Raw genomic sequence first — 17,010 nt, forward strand, 5'->3', positions numbered from 1 at the left:
TGCCACTTTAGTGCATCTGTATTTATTGTGTGAATGAATGCTTAGTTAGCTCGTTAAGGACATTACTACTTGTGTTTTTGGTATTCATAAACTTTATAGTTTTTGAATTATTGCGCAAAAAATGGAAATTAATGAGTCTTCAAATCTCACATTTTTAGGTAGATTAGCAGCAAGCCTTTAAATATATTCCTAAGATATGTTTTAATCTTTTAAAGTGATTTTCAAAAAATTTGGAGTTTACCTAATATTTTAGCAACATGCTAACGTTTTCTAATTTAGTGCACTGTGGAGTTTTAGGTAGTTTTGTAGTTTGGCGAATAGATAAGCAACGTGCTAGCTGCTATTTGGCTAATTTGGCATCTACTGAGGTTTTTTATGCTAATTTAGAGTTTAGCTAATATTTTAGCAGCATGCTAACATTTTTGGCTAATTTGTTATCGACTTGTTTTTTTTAGGCTAATTTAGGGTTTAGCTTCTATTTTAGCAATGGGCTAACTTTTTTACTTATTTAGTTTACTAAGGATTTTTTGGCATTTTAGCTAATTTGTTTTTGGCTAACTTGGAGTTTAGCTAATATTTTAGTAAAATGTGAACGTTACAGGGTAATTTGTTATATTCTGGGTTTTTTTAGACTAATTTAGAGTTTAGTTTCTATTTTAGCAACAGGCTAACTTTTTTTTACTAATTTAGTTTACTAAAGAATTTTAGGCATTTTAGCAATTTTTTTGGCTAATTTTGAACCTACTAAGTTTTTTGGGGCTAATTTGGAGGTTAGCTCATATTTAAGTGACACTAAATATTTTTTTGCAAATTTGGCATGTATTAGGGATTTTAAAGCAATTTTACTACTAATTTTTCAGAAATTTAAGTCAACTTCAGCGCTCTTTCAAAGTAAAATTTCCAGTTTTTTAGCAAATTTTACATTTTGCAAATAGCTCTTGCCTTTTCAACAAATCTCTTACACAATTAAAATAAAATGCGTCACCATTTTCAGCGACTACTTCCAACAAAAAGCATTCACACTAGCACTATTGCAGGTAATGCAACTCTTCTCATTCCTTATGTAGAGACTTTATGAAGAAAAGAAATCCTATTATATTATTACGCTGTTTTTCCTCCGATAGCATTATTGAAGAAGCAAACTCGTGTTGTGGAATTTTCCATCACAAATCCATGAATTCATATTCCATCCCAGCAGTTGTATTGAATTCCATCAAGCAGAAAAATGGATTAAAAACCTCTGTGCAACTTTGCCAAAGATGTTTGCAGCTCAACAGTTCCTTTGCAGTCCTGCAGCAGTGATTTATTAGAAAAACGCCGGTCCAAGTGTGTCTACAATCTATTGTACCACACTTCTTTCTGCTTGCCTTCGACTTTTCTTGTTGTGAACTTTTCCTGTGCTTCTTTTTGGTTGCACTGCTCTTGCTTTCTCTTCAATTATGAGCCAAGGTGCTTTTTACCAAGCTGTCCAGAAGAGGCTCAAAGTAATCTGTCACTCCCTGTGAAGGTCCTCTGCTGGTGCGCATGTGGGAGGATTGCACGAACCTGAAGGTTATCTATCTGCGAGCTCCAATGAATCACCACCGACTGATTAGGAGATATTTATGAGGGAGCGGCTCGGCTCTGCTACCTACAGAGAGAAAAGAAGGTGGAATGAAGGAGAGACAAGCGGTGGAGAAATAAATGCGCCAAGCTTTCACACTTTCCTCCTACTAGCAGATTGGTTTCCAGGTGTGATGGGGTTGCCATGGCGATGGCAGATTGAGGCTGCCATTGGAGCCCTAGCATCTCGATTTTGCTCGGGGGGTCGGCAGTGTGTTAGAAGTGTGACTTCCGACGGTGAGTTTGTCAGGACGAGCTTTGTTGGAGCCCGTTTGAAAATGAGAAATGAAGACATGATGCTCACGGAAAGAGAAATGTCTGCATTTTCAGACAGTATTTACTTTACTTTTTATACCGTTAGCTTCTCAGACGAGAGTTATTGACTTTTTCCCTTCATGACCACAGTGCATTTTTAGTTTTTTTAAAGGGTTTTGTTGGCAAAGAGATGTATAATTCTAGCAACCCATAAACTCTGTTTACAGTCTTTATATAGAATTGAAATAAAAGTAAATATTCCATAACTATAAGAAAGAAAAAGAAGTTTGAATCATGGGTATTGAAGCTTCCTCATTTTTAAACTGTCAGATCTATACTCATGAATAGATGTCTGTGGCTTACAAGCTGGTTACTGATAAATGATTTTATTTTTCATCAGTTTCTTAGTATTTTATACTGTGAAATTCTTGTTATTTTTGTCATCAACTCAGCCAGGTCTTGAGTTTTTAGTAAAGAATTGTAAAGAAATAGCTCCCATTAATTGATCTTAGTCTGTGACTGGAAGCCAACGTGTGGTCAGTCATCATTATCTAACAACTGCATTGATTTGTGATTTTATTGGTCAAACTGATCAACCCTAATCGATAAAAGACGATATATCAAATTCATTTTTAAGGTTTCTTCATGGGAATGGCCTTTTTCAGACCACAGACTCTTTGCCTTATCTTGTGGAACTCCATGAGAATCCTTTATCCAGTAATCTCAATAAAAGGGAAGTGGTCCTTCCTAGAGCTGGGTTTATAAAATCAATTAATCGATCTGAATCTATCTAAGATTAGTAGATCAATAATCGATCCATAGAAGTAGAGATTGATCTAACGCAAAATGCTTAAGTCCGCTAGCTTGATGGTAGCGAATAATGGAATTTCACCACAAACCCGGAAACGGCCAAGTGGTTACACCCACATTTAAACCGCACACACCCCTGGACCGTGTCCCAATTGGCCACAATAGGGTTGAATATTTAAGTTAAAGCTGCCTTATCAAATCATATCTTGAAGCTTTTGATAAATTGGCTCAAAGCTCATAAAAATGTTAATGGCGTTATTCCTCTTGGTTCTATTGTTCGATTGACCTGTAGATATACAAGTCACTGCCTTAGATCGTATTTATTAATGGATCTGAACCACATCTGGCCTTCATGACACTTAGTAACCATTCTAAAGTTGGACCATAACATTTAGCCAGAACAGTATAGCCTCGTTTCCACTGAGCAGTCCAGTCCGGTCTGGTATTTTTCCATCACTAAATGGACCCATTAAGCCGGACCATTTTTGGGCCCCTGTTGGTTGTAGATCCTCCGTTCTCTAAGTCCATAGAACAATGGAATGGACCAGTTGGCGCAGAGCTACTGTTCTGAAACGGACCATACCGTACTGCTAAGTGGAAACGAGGCTTAACTGACCCAAAGGAGCCACCATTACCGACTGGGCTCCACGGTTAAGAAGTTTTCTTGGTGGTAATCTCACCAGTTTATATTGTCCAGATTGTTTATTCTTGTTTAAGAATTACTTTTTAAATGACTGTGTTTTCTGAATGTCAGTCATAACAGTTTGGCTCTTTCCCTGAATTGTGAAGTCATTAGGAAGACACACACCACTGGTTGGGAGCAGTTGTTGTGGATCTTTTTCCCACATGCCCCGTTATCAGCATTAGATCTGACCAACAGACAAAGCTTCTCTTCGTCGTTCAGGCTCCAGCAGCTCATTGACGGAGTTACTCAAACGCTTAGAAAGGGTTGCAATTTCCACCGTATGAGCATGAGGAGGCATGGAGTTAAACAGAAGTAAAAAAGGGAGTCAGACTATAGATTAACAGTGCATAACTGCAGTGTTCCCAGAGCTGACAGTCAGGCAGAGAGCAGCAACTCATCTGTGTTATGCATTAACCCCACTTCTATTCCCAGAAACAGCCTTGTTCTTACCAATTACCTCTTGGCTTTTCTACTGCGTTTCAGTAAAGGAAATGATCTGCATTGGTGAATCGCTACAGCCATAGTGATATATCTAAAACTGTGGCACAAAGGCACCATTTGAGCTTAATTGATGTGTAAAATCGTCTTCTCTTTGCCTTAGAATAAATAATTCAAGAGCTGTCGATGAAACACAAACATTATCCAGCACTTTTTTAGGGTTGTTGTTAAAGAGGATTTTATTTTCTTTCCATTTTCGTGAGGGTGAGATAAGAAGATTATTTTGGTAAAAAAACACTTTAAGACCCACTTCAGTGAAAATTGTCTTTTTTTGTGTTTTTGACATGCATTTTTATCAAAATAGAACGAAAAAATATATGATTAAAACTGTATTTTATTAAAGTCAAATAGTGTTGGATCAAAAAACTGGATGCTAGAAAAGTCTCAGACTAATCGTGGAGCTACTGAAAGAAATGCACCCTGGTCCACTTACGTCAGGTTCACACCAGACGCGGAAAAGTAGCGCGGAACGGAGGCCGCTTCCATTTGGCGCCCTTGTTAACCTTACCAGACGCGAAGCGCCGCAAACTCTCTCCTTCCAGCAATTGTTTTGGCGTCTGGTCTATTTTATGGCGAGCCACATTAATCTGTGTCAATTCTGGCAGGAACACACATGTGACAATCCAGTCAATTTTCAAAATATAACCAATTTTTCACAATAAAATTCTGCGTTTAACAAAAGTGATTATATTTTTGTATCTAAACATAGATGAAAATAAACACAAGAAACAGAAACGCACACATACACACACAGATCAACGTAAGATACGGCCCACGGGGTAATTATATCCGGCCTTCCAGATCATTTTTAAGTTATTATTATTATTAACAGCCCAGTGTTATCTTATATAATGGTGACAGGATAGTTTTGATGAAGAGATACATTTTGGGGATATCTTAAAGTTTTTTTAATATATAAAATGATATACAAGTAAAGAATTTTAATTTTTTTCTTTTAATATTTACATTATTTCTAACCTATATCATTTTGACAGAATATATTGTTGTGGTTCGTAAATGATTAAACGAATGGAAACTCCACGGCAAATTTTGGGAGGTAATGCCGGCTCAGAGACTCAGAGACATGGATCTCTGGCAGCTTCTCTCACTCGTCTCACAGCGTGGACAGCAATATTTTCACTTGGATGACTTTACCGATATCATTAATGTGAAAGCGTATGAGAGAAGGTGAAATTTAATCTATTTCACAATTGGCCTTTCTGTCAACAGCATCTTTTCTACTGATTTACGGGGAGAAAATCATTTTAGCTAACAAAAGGTTGCTCCGTTCCTGCAGTGGGAGGGAAGAAGGGAATCGTCAAAGAATAGTTCATTTAAAAATCCAATTGTGAAAAAAGCTGATAATGTGGAGCTTTAAATGATTTGGCCACAAGGAATTGTGGGAAAGGAGTAATCTTATCTTTGACAAAAAATGATGCGCAGCATTCTGTGCTAAAGGAGAGTTGGAGCTCCTTTACATAGTAATGAGGCGAATATGGATCACTTCTGAGGAGGCTTCCAAACCCGTCTGGAATGTAGAGAGATAAAACGTCCATGAATTTAAAAACACAAATGAGATTGTCAGCCAATCGGCGGAGAAAAGAACGCGGCGAATTTAGCAACTGGGTGTCAAACTCAATCGTACAGGGGGCCGAAATCCAAAACAGTTTTGAATACTTAAAAAACAAAATTGTTAAAACTTTTAAAACGTAACTTTTTTAACATAAATATGAAAAAAAACAATATTATTCCATAATAAATCAACCTAAACTCTAAATAATTTTCAATATTTTGCTCTCCATAAAATATATATTACCAAAATATTTTTTAAATAACCATTTATGGTATAAAATATATTTTTTGCTCATTCTTTCTTCTTCTTCTGGAATAAGGTGTAAAGCTATATCACGATCGCCACCTAGTGGCCAAACTGAAACTGTCCTAAAGGAGAAGCAGAACAATGTTTACAATGTTAATGAACATTTTTGTTAGAACTTCTCCTTTAGAGAATCTATGAAACACTGTATGATATTAACAATCTCATTATTTTACTAATGCATTTTACAAAATGTGAACTTTATCAGAGTAATATAAATGTATTTAAATTAAATAATAGATTTTAATGTATTTCTAAACAAATGTGTATACATTTGTAAACTTCAAATTAAATTGAATTGAAAAATCGAAAGAATCGGAAAAAATCGGAATTGAATCGATTCAGACTCTCGTGAATCGAATCGTTTCTGGATAACTGATACCCAGCCCTATTACTACCACGTTGACAACTCAGTCAACAACAAAGTCATGAGGCACAATAAAGAAATGTTGTAGAAAAAGTTTTATATCTTTCAAAATAAAGGTATTAAGGGAGATGTATGTGAGCTGAGAGCGGCATCTTGTTGCCGATGGAGTGCCAGCCTCTGAGGAGCTTATCAGGAGGAAAACAACAAGCTCTCCAGCACGCTTTGCGAGATAACAGAATTACATTTAAAGACAAACAGGCCAGAAATGTTTTCCTTCATGCATCAAAAACAGCTTAAATCCGTCGAGGAAGACCCTGGGGATGAATAATGTGCCTCGTCTTACTTTCTTTAAAGCCCACTTTGTTACCACAGACACGCTCTCACAAGCATATCCGATTCTCCACACATACTTAATGTAATTAGTGATTACTACATCCACACTGCACGCAAATAGAAAACAAACTACACTTTGCACTGTCAAACACATACTTCGATAAACCCTGACTGGAACACAAACATGACACTCACTGCTTTGGCATTTTAGAGATATTTTCAACCATGCACACACTATTACAGAAACACAACTGTTTGAGATTCTAATAAAATAAAAAGGAGCTATAGTTGCTCTCACACATATCCTTTCCTCAATTCTGTTTTAAGAGTTCTAAGTCTTAAAGATGATGTGGAAATAAGGAAAAATGTCTGTTTTCCTATTAAGTTAAAAACAGAGAAAGATCAGCGGTCACAACATTCTTTGGAGAGTTTTATGATTGTGTTACAACCAACCTGGAAAAATTCCAATGCAGCAAGAAAGCATTTGGACAATTATGTCCTATAGGGAAAACACGTTTGAGGAAACTACGTCAATTTGTCTTGAAAAAAATCCACTGGTCCAACTTCTTTTTCAGGTTTTATAATATATTTATTTTATAAATTGTTTGTCATCATCGCCACATTCATGTAATGAACTGCTACTTTAAGTCTAAATAATACGAAAAAAATCAATGTGGCGATATATATCGTGATACTTCATTTGGCGATACTTATTTCGATTTAAATGCCAACATATTTAAGTATTTATTTATGGACGTCCTTCAGCGTCTTACTTTTGTTTTCCACTTACACCCCGACCGCTAGTTGTCAGCACAGCACAGTGAGCCTCTCTGAGCAGCTTAAACCTTATTTGCTGAGGCATTTTTATTTGTTTTTACTAAACTGAAAAATATTTTGTTGTGAAAATTGGACGTCAACTGTTCCCTTTAAAAACAAATATTTCTTGAATTGCTAAAAGAAAAGTACCATGAATTTGCTTGGGTTAAAGCAGTGGAAAAAGTAGTGAAAAGTAGTACAGTCTTGGGATATATCGCGATACATATCGTGAGTATCGCGATACGTATCGTATCACCAGACTCTTGCCAACACACACTCTTACTAAATAATAGTGATGCTAGTAATATGACTCAAGAAAGGCTAATTGGAGCTCGCTAAATTACATTTGATAATTGCCAACACCTTTTCCTTTACACTTGTATTGTTTCTGTATTTTAAAGACCGTCTTACACACATGTATGCAGACAGACTTTGGTACATTTTTATAGCTTCCTGTTGACTCTCCTATGTCTTATTCTGATTTTATTGGGTTTATTTCACGTTGCTGACATGTTATTACCACTATTTTTATTTAAAAAAAATCTAGAGAAACTGAACCACTACATCCTTTCATAGATCACAATTTAAACATTTTATTTTCTGTGTTTAATCTAAAAACGTATATTAAATGAAACTCTTAAGACACGATGGGCTAAATACTCATTATCGTTTAAACATTCTCAGGAACATAGAATAGCCAAACAGAAATAATAATCAACTCTTGAACTGACTTCCCAAACCTGGCCCTCTGAGCCTGTTCTCCAGCGGTCCCCGCTCCACCTGCTGTTGATTCAGTCAGTCAACGTGAGGAATCACCTCCTAACACATAACAGCAGGAATCTGGCTCTGAAGGACCTCGATTTACCAGTCCTTGATTAAAGCATGGGTAGCCATCAAGGTCAAGAAAATTCAGAAAAAGTCAAATCAAGCTGCAACAGATCTGTTTGCCAAATTTAACACGAGTGTTGATGAAACACGTGTAGATTACTGACCCTTGAAGGACCAGAACAGCCGCCAACAGTTACCTGTTCCTTGTTTTCTTGTTTTTGCAACTACTACTACTATTACTTGAGAGTAATAGTATTTTTTCTTTAAAATAATTTATATTTATATTTGGAAATAGACACATCTCCAACATTAATTGACATACTGTATGTGATGGCTCATATACTTTGAAAAGAACTGGACTGAAACTATCGCCCTTCAGGACAGAGAAACAATCAATACAGACCTGTCAACAATCAGATACAGTAAACTGTGTATGTTTACCTCTGAGTGAAAGAGGGAAACTTTTGTACATTCTTTGACATCAGAGATTCATAGTGTTGTAACGAGTATCCGAACTGTCGCATATCCATGAAGATTTCCCAAAAATCAAGTACGACTAGTCCCAGATCAATGATTTGTGATCCTAACAAATCCTGGTTGTGTTTTCTGTGTGGAGTTAGCATGTTTTTTTTTCAGGGCGCTCCTTCCAGAGTCGTCATAGGTTCATTGGTGATGCTAAATTGTGCCTAGTGAGTGTGAGTGTGTGTCAGTATGTGATTGTGTTGTCCTGGGATAGACTGGCAACCTGTTCAGAGCGCATCCTGCTTTCACCCAGAAGTAGATGAGATAGGCTCCAGCAACCTTGTGACCCAAAATTGGCAAATAATATATTCTTATATCAGGGGTCGGCAACCTTTAACAGTAAAAACCATTTGGACTCGGGTTCTACTGATCAAAACTTAGAAGGAACCGTATAGTCACCTAAGCCTTTAAGAAATTATGATTTGCATTCATGACATATTTTTTAAATAATATGGATTATGTCTATTTTTTAGCTCAAACAAAAGCAAAAATATAACAAAATCTCTCAAAATGTGTTTTTTTATGTGTGACAGAAGCTCAAATAACTTCTTTTATAAAAGATGCTCTGTGCCAAACAGGATCATTTCAGTGCAGCTCTGGGCATCTATTAACCAATGTTGTACAGCATAAGATAATATGTCCTTTTAACTCATAAAAGATCAAACTTTTTACCAAAGTTTTGCTTTGCTTATAAAATCTGTTTATTTTGGAGATAGCGTTGAGCAAACAATTGTCTCCAAGTCAACAGGGATGTAAAGACCTACATAGTTTATCATCGTCTCCATGACTTATTTTATGTTTGTCCAAGGAGCCTATAAGGATCAAAGGGCTTTACAGTCATATTTATCCATGCATACACTGGTTGTGATCAGTCTTCATTTACTATCTTCTTGTCATCTATCTACTGTAGTCAACTAAACTTTTAGGATGGGAAATCTGTGCAGAATGTATATATATAAACTAGTGCTGCTACAAACGATTATTATAATAGTTGACTAATTTCCAATTATTTTCTCTGATTAGTCGACTAATCGGATCATGGGCAAACTGGATGTAAAAAAAGCTAGCATGTAACTGAAATATTAGCTAAACTCCAAAACAGCCTAAAAAACGTTAATAAATGGCAAGATAGTCCAAAAAGCGAACCGAAAGCCGTTATAACTTTACTACAGTCCGACCCCATACAATATAAAGTGATGACTAATCAACTATTAAATTAGTCGTCGACTATTTTAATAGTTGATTAGTCGACTGATCGTGGCAGCCCTGATATAAACCATCCAAACATAATATATTAAATAGTAAGAATTTTGGTTTGATCTGTGAATCATTGATTCGTGAATTGGATCACTATCTAATCCACCTATTTATTCAGTTACAAAGGATCAAAGTAATCTTTACTTTGACGAACTACTAAGCTAAGTTTCCGTTTGATCAGGTTCGTTTGTTGATGTTTCATTGTTGTTTGATGTCTCTGCGTGAACCTCATCGCAGATGTTGTCCATAAATCTGGAGAAGTATAAATACCTCTTGATCTTGGACCTAGAGGTTTGCTCAGAGCTACAGTACATGAAGGCTGACCGCAGTGTTGCTGTGATCTACTGAACCCTTTCACTTTGGGGCCAAAGAGCTCAGACTGATCGCACAGAAGTAGCAGACAAGTCTTCAGTCTTCTGAGGGCTCAGGATTGTCCAACAAACGGTTGGCTCCCGGCCTGTTTCAGTCTTCAAGATACCTCTTTCTTCCTTTCTTCTGCCTTTTTCCCCTCAAAAGATCTAAACTCCCCCTCTATTTTTAGTCCCACAGGCCAGCTGCAGCCCTGAACTGGCTCACAGTTGAATTAACCGAGGCTTAGCTTTCCCACAAAACCCCTCATTTGAGGAGACACACCCCAGAGATGAGCATGAATACAATACTGGTGAAGGAGGTCTGTTTGTGGAGGAAAGCTGTTAAGTAGATTTGAAAGTACGAGTGTGTAAATGAGCAGAAATGAGCCCATAAAAATGTCTGTAGTTTTTCAAACAAATCTCATTTCTGTGAGAGAAACAACAGAGAGACGTAGCACCCTTTTTCTACAAAGCTCTTTGTGGAGTTCATCACCCATTGACTGAATGTGTAAAACTTTGAAGTCCCACTCCAGCTATAGGTCTGTAGGTCTTTTAATTTGAGCTAAAATCAATAAGTCGTCTTTAAGACATATTTTCTACAGAGCTATTTTCGGCTAGGCAAGACTGTCTGCGTGAAATTTCCCAGCATTCCTTTGTTTACACTCTCTCCCACTAGCCTCACAAGCCCAAGCTAACATTAGCGTTGCAAAAAAATGGCGAGCAACACCAGAGCTATCCAGGTGCACAGTTTAGTCAGATGGCAGCTCAGACGAGGAAAATGAAGAAAAACGTTAAAGTCTGAGCCTTTTCAAACATCTGGTTTTCATCTGCTTCTGGTCCAACGCAATTTGGATAAAGAAAAACTCAGAAATACTGTTCTTAAATTCTTTTGTCCTCAGTTATGAGGAAAAAGCTACAAGAACACGACATGAACATGTGGTTATAGAGATAGATGCACAGAGATTTACGTAAAAGCAGGATAGTGCAACCACAGTGAAATAAAAAAATAAAAAAATCACATTATGTGTAAATTAGCTGTCTCCTAGTGAATTAAAAACAAAGAAACCCTATTCCATACATCATTTTTTGACATCTTTCCACCATCAGATCTTTGTTTCCAGCGAAAAGTAGACATATATGTGGCCTGGAAGCTTGAAGGTTTTGCACAATATTTCTGCTCTGTTGAGGATTGTGCTCCTCTAGATGGAAACCACCAGCTTTGGATTGAAGGTATTACCTCCTAACTCAAGGAGAATCATGGGGAAGCTATGTGTCACTCCCACATGTTTTATTTCCTGGAATATTGTGCAAATTTAATACATGCGAGTGAGTCTTTAACAGAAATTCATCTTGGTTCCACCTTGATGTCAGCGTCCTCGACGTCGCGTTATTCCTGCCTATTTGTGCAAACGTGACATGTATAGTAAGACGTGGCAGGAAAATACCAGCAATAATAAGAAAGCTGTGAAATTTTCTGTACATATTTACTTCATAAAGCTTAAACCTGGTTTAGACTCAAACTCAGTTCAGTTTATTTGATTGACATAAATACACTAAAAACCCAGTGACATTACATTTTGTAAAATGCAATTATTGCAAAATGTATTTGCAATAATAAATTTGCTTAACGAAACACAACAATTTCAAAAAAATTCATATATATTGAAAAAACGTTTTTTGCACTTGGAGAAGGGATTTTTTGAGACGTATCAAAATTGACACATTTTGCAGAACTGCAATAGAAACACATTTTTTGTATTATTAATTAATTTGTATCATTAATGGGCCACGTGCCGACAACCACACAGGGCAGTGGTGCCCAAATCTAGGCCGGAGTCCTACATGTTTTCTAACCAACCTGCCATTGAAGCTCCTTATTGGCCTAACACACCTGATCCAGGTAATCAGCAGAAGATAAGGCAGGATTTTGGAAATTGGCCCTCGAGGCCTGGATTTGGGTACCCCTTGGATAGGGCCTGCTACGCTTTTAGGAACAGGCTGTTTTGGGTACACAGCTCATCAGAAGTTGAGCATGTCATGCAGAATTGTTACAGCTCCTCTGTAAATCCACCATTTCCCAAATTCTCTTCACCTGTAGCCGCTCTCACGTAGCACGTGAATAAGACGCCAACGTCTCCTTTGATAGATGAAGATGAGCGCTAGTGCCGTGGCAGAAATTTGAATGCTGTAAGTCAAAGAATTGTTCACATCCGTTGTCATGTTTATTTGTTCAGCTAAAAGTCCACAAAGTTGAATCAGGTCAATCACCAGTGTGGGGTCAACCAAGAAGATGTCGGAGTCCAAGCTAGGGTCAGGGCAGGCGGCAGGGAATCAGAATAATCAGGGTCAGAAACAGAGGATCAGGTCCAGGTAGAAACGCTCAACAATACTTCGCACTGAGTGAGGCTCTGTCAGGTGAGTGGCATTCCAGGGACTGTGCGCTAGGGTTGCTGGGAGTTGTAGTGAGTTTAGTACTCTGGAGATGGCTTTCACTGGTTACCAGAGGAGGAGCCAGATCTCTGACTCCTGAAATAATCAGGTCAAACACCAACTAAAGAAAATTCAAGCTCAGCCATGTCCAGGTTGTACAAGATGACAAAGAATTATGACTTTACAAATGTTTCAATTATCTTCAAGAGTAATGTTTCTATTCTAAGGAATTGAACAGTTAATGAAGTTGAGGCAGCAGAAACGTTCAAAGAATGCATAGAATATCACTGATTTACTGATTTGAAATGGACAAGAACATTTTTAGGTTTCTATGGTTTGTGTCAGACTACTCTCCCTCTGTTTTCTCTCTGCTCACAATGAAAGAGTGACTTATGGTCATTATAACAACCTAAATCTATACTTGAGGAATTTGAGTTTTATTCAGAGAACAAGCGCTTTGGTTACTTCCACCAGAGAACAACAGGCCTTCAGTTAGAAATGTTATTTTAAAGTAGATGATAACATGCCACCAGATGTAGACAGTTTTGGAAAACCTGTTTTCATTTTTTTTTCTCAATTCTCTTTTATTTATTTATTTTTATTTCTGTCATCGCCTCCCTTCACTCCACCTACACATTTTCCCCGCCGCTGAACGGATCCCGTTTCAGCGGTCCAGTCCGAGACTCTCTGCTCTCCAGAAATAGTTGCTGACACACCCCGTTTTAAACTTGTAAACTGCTGGTCTGAAAATGTCACTTCATAAACCTCTGGTTACAGACACCAAAATAATCGTCCATGTTGATGAAAAGTTGACTGTTTGACGGGCGATGGTGTCACTCGGTTTTTGTTTCCGTGTTGCGACTTGTGGTCTCACGCCAACAGAGAGGGGGGGTTTATGAGAAGTGTAGGAAGATCTGAAAAGGGAAACAGATGGAAAAGTGGCTTTATTTAAATAAAGTGAGGCAAGATTAAAAAAAACAAAAACAAAATGAAAGCTTAAACAAACCGCTCAGTGTAAGTGAGGCTTAACTGAGTGGAAACGCTCGCCAGAATGACTGGACTGTACCACTCCTTACTGTACAATACCGGGCCGCTCAGTGGAATTGAGGCTTATGTTGGCAGAATTGGGAATATGATCAAATTTACAGATTTTAAGTAAGATACTTTTAGACAGCCTCTGAGAAGAGTTCGTATGTTTTTAGAAAGCACAATGAGCTTTACAAACCAAAGATTTTTCTCAATTATTCCATTTGCTACTCTTTGAGGTGATGAATTCTAACAAAAACGTTTTTCATGACAGTATTACTTTAATTGTTATATTCGGTGATCTTGAATGTGTAAGAGATATTGATGCACGTGAGCAACTGGAAAACAGTGTAGGGAGTTCAGCACAGCAGTGGGAGATCGGCCTGTTTCTGTTTTCCCTTTCAACTCAGCACATGGTGGCAGATGGCTGCTCAACCTGTCTGTCTGCTTCAGTCAACACTTTTATCCACTTTGTTTTGTTGGGAAAAGAAAACATCATTATGTCTCAAACTTAAGGAGTAGACCTGTACTCTAGTGTAGTGCTTAGCACTCTCACTCAACAGTAAGAAGGTCCTGGTTCAAAAAGATGCTAAATATGTTAATCATCTAGGTCATCTGTGTCAAAGTCAAGCCCAGGGGCCGGATCCGGCCCTCCAGATCATTTTATTCTATTGTTATTAACGGCCCAATGTTGTCTTGCCCTTATTTCTAACTTGTATAATTCTGACAAAATGTATGTTTATGGAGAGTAAAACTTCGATAGTTATTTAATGTTTAAATTAATTTATTCTGGAATAATATTTCAAAGTTTTAAGAATGTATTTTTACCGTGTTCAATAAATGTTTATTCTGTTCAGCCCGTGACCAAAGGTGTGTTTTGGATTGTGCGATTGAGTTTCATACCCCTGGTCTGGGGTTCATCCTACCTTTGCCCAACAAGAGCTGAGACCAACACATTCTCATCCTAACTCGTCACATATTGACGTTTGGTTAAAGACCCCTGCGCGTCACTTTTTGACGTTTTGGGTTTCCCCAACTCGTCATTTTTTTGACATGCTGGCTGTTCATAAAATCAAGGATCCGCAACCCTCAGGACGCGGTACTGGACGCAGACTGACCCTTGAGACAGGTCTGGTACCCAAACCTAGTACTGGTACCCTAACTTACCACCGGACGCAGAATAGGACGTGATACAGGACCCGAACCCAAAGTGGTACCAGACATGGTACCCGACACGGTACCGGATGGTTCCGGGTTAGAGTTAGGGTACCGCCACTGGGTTAGTGTACTTGTGTGCTCCACGTCCTGGAACTGGACCGGTTCCCGTTTGTAGGTTGGGGGCCCGTGATTTAACAACACATTCTCACTCCCAACTTGTCACATATTGATGCTTGGTTAAGGACCCCTCTGCGTCACTTTTTGACATACCCAATTTAGGTACCAGGACACTAACCAGTACCAGACACGGTACTGGACGGTGTACGGACACAAACTGGTATCAGCAAAGGGTTAGGGTACCAGCACTGGGTTAAGATATTAGGTTTGGGTACCGGTACCCTAACCTGGCACTGAAAGAGGTACTAGGCGTGGTACCAGACCTGAACCCAAACTGGTACCAGACGAGGTACCGGACGTGAAATGGTAGCTGGTTAGGGTATGGGCACTGGGTTAGGGTAGTGGTGTGCTCCGCGTCCCGGTACTGGACAGGGTATTGGACAGGGTACTGTTCGCAGCCTGGACCACTGATTTAACAAAATATTCTCACTCCCAACTCGTCACATGCTTACGTTTGTTTAAGGACCCATGTGCATCACTTTTTGATGTTTTGGGTGTCCCCAACTAGTGGTTTTTTTGACGTGCTGGCTGTTCTTAAAAACTAACGGTCTGCAACTCTCGGGACGTGGTACTAGATGCGGACTGGTCCTCGAAAATCGCTCGGTACCGGTACCCAAATCTGGTACAGGTACCTTAACCTGGCACAGGACGATGCATTGAACCCGTTATTGGACGTGGTACAGACACAGTACCGGATCTGGACCCAAACCAGTACCAGACGCTCTACCAGACGCAAACTGGTACCGGGGTTAAGGTTCCTGTGCGCTCTGTGTCTCGGTACTGGACCAGTTCCTGTTTGTGGCCCAGAGGTTTAGGGACCCGTGATTTAATGGGAACAGCCAGTACTTCAAAAAACGACGAGTCCGGGACGCCCAAAACGTCAAAAAATGACGTGGAGGGGGCCTTAACCAAACGTCAATATATGACGAGTTGGGAAAGAGAATGTGCTGCTGGGACCGGTTCCTGTGACCCCTAAAGGGATTAAGCAGGTTTCAAAATAGATGGATTGATGTCCTTTTCTGTCAACCTCTGAGTGTTACGGGTGTCAGAAAAGTCTTGTAGGATCTGATGAGGATGAATTCCTTTCTTATTTGTCTCCTGAATATAGTTAAGATAAACAGAAAACATGTGGAATATATACTGGTACATACAAATGAATTCAATGAATCACTGTAAAAAAAGAAACATCGGATCAATTACCAAAAGCTCTAATTTGTTACATTTAAAAATATGAATTTCTATCAAGTTAAATTTTTGAGTTGAATAAACCATCAACCCAAATTATTAATTTGATGAAAATTAAGCATTTTAAATGTTAATTGATCCAATGTTTGATTTTTTACAGTGTAGATTTGGGTGTTATTTCTTCCACCGCAGACAGCTGTCTTCACAATACAGCGCAGTGTAAAATGCTGAAGCCATGACAGTCTCATTAGCTTCCTGTGTGGCACATGGCTTTAAGTTGTGTGGTGCGAGACGATTTATGAGCAGCAGCCTGTGGTGAAAGCCGGTGCTCATAAATACAGCAGCACCATTCTTTAATGCAGAAAGTCTGTCAGTGTTTGCTGAGCTTGGAAATGTGGAGAACTGAGCACGGACTCATTAAATCTAAACGAGTGTGTTTTAACACTTACAGGACAATTGATGAAGATGATGTAGAAATCTTGTATTGAGAAACACTTCAGGCAGTCGTTACACCTTATCTGGGTATTTTGATGAATTATTGCACACTACGAAGCGAAATCTTCACCATGCAGCTGTGGCTGTGGAATATCGTTTGCAGCTGCATATGAACTTGGTCAGCGCAAATCAGAACATTAGTGAGGAAAGCAGAAAAAACTACGTATACTTTCTGTGTTCAGCTGACTGATGTAAATATGTTAATTATTTAGAGTGTCAGTGAACCATCTCTGCTTTATAAACGAGTTAGATTGGTTTTGTCTCTTTATTTCAGTCATTTTAAACCGTAAAAAATACTGTGTGGCAGTTAATAGGACTTTGAATGTAATGCTGATTTGAC

General features: G+C 38.4%; 1 protein-coding gene and 1 long non-coding RNA gene across 2 annotated transcripts in view; one reads left to right on the top strand and one right to left on the bottom strand.

Moving 5' to 3' along the window:
• The window catches only part of chst11 (carbohydrate (chondroitin 4) sulfotransferase 11), an 80,348-nt gene that overhangs the window by 23,330 nt on the left and 40,008 nt on the right, over positions 1-17,010 (top strand). The gene's annotated exons all lie outside the window — the stretch shown is intronic.
• Positions 11,692-17,010, bottom strand: part of LOC112155998 — a 48,330-nt gene continuing 43,011 nt past the window's right edge. The window contains exon 3 of the long non-coding RNA XR_002920894.2: positions 11,692-13,543. This is a non-coding gene — a long non-coding RNA (uncharacterized LOC112155998). The remainder of the gene's footprint in view (positions 13,544-17,010) is intronic.

This window comes from Oryzias melastigma, linkage group LG23 (assembly GCF_002922805.2).
Source record: "Oryzias melastigma strain HK-1 linkage group LG23, ASM292280v2, whole genome shotgun sequence".
NCBI classification, from domain to species: domain Eukaryota; kingdom Metazoa; phylum Chordata; class Actinopteri; order Beloniformes; family Adrianichthyidae; genus Oryzias; species Oryzias melastigma.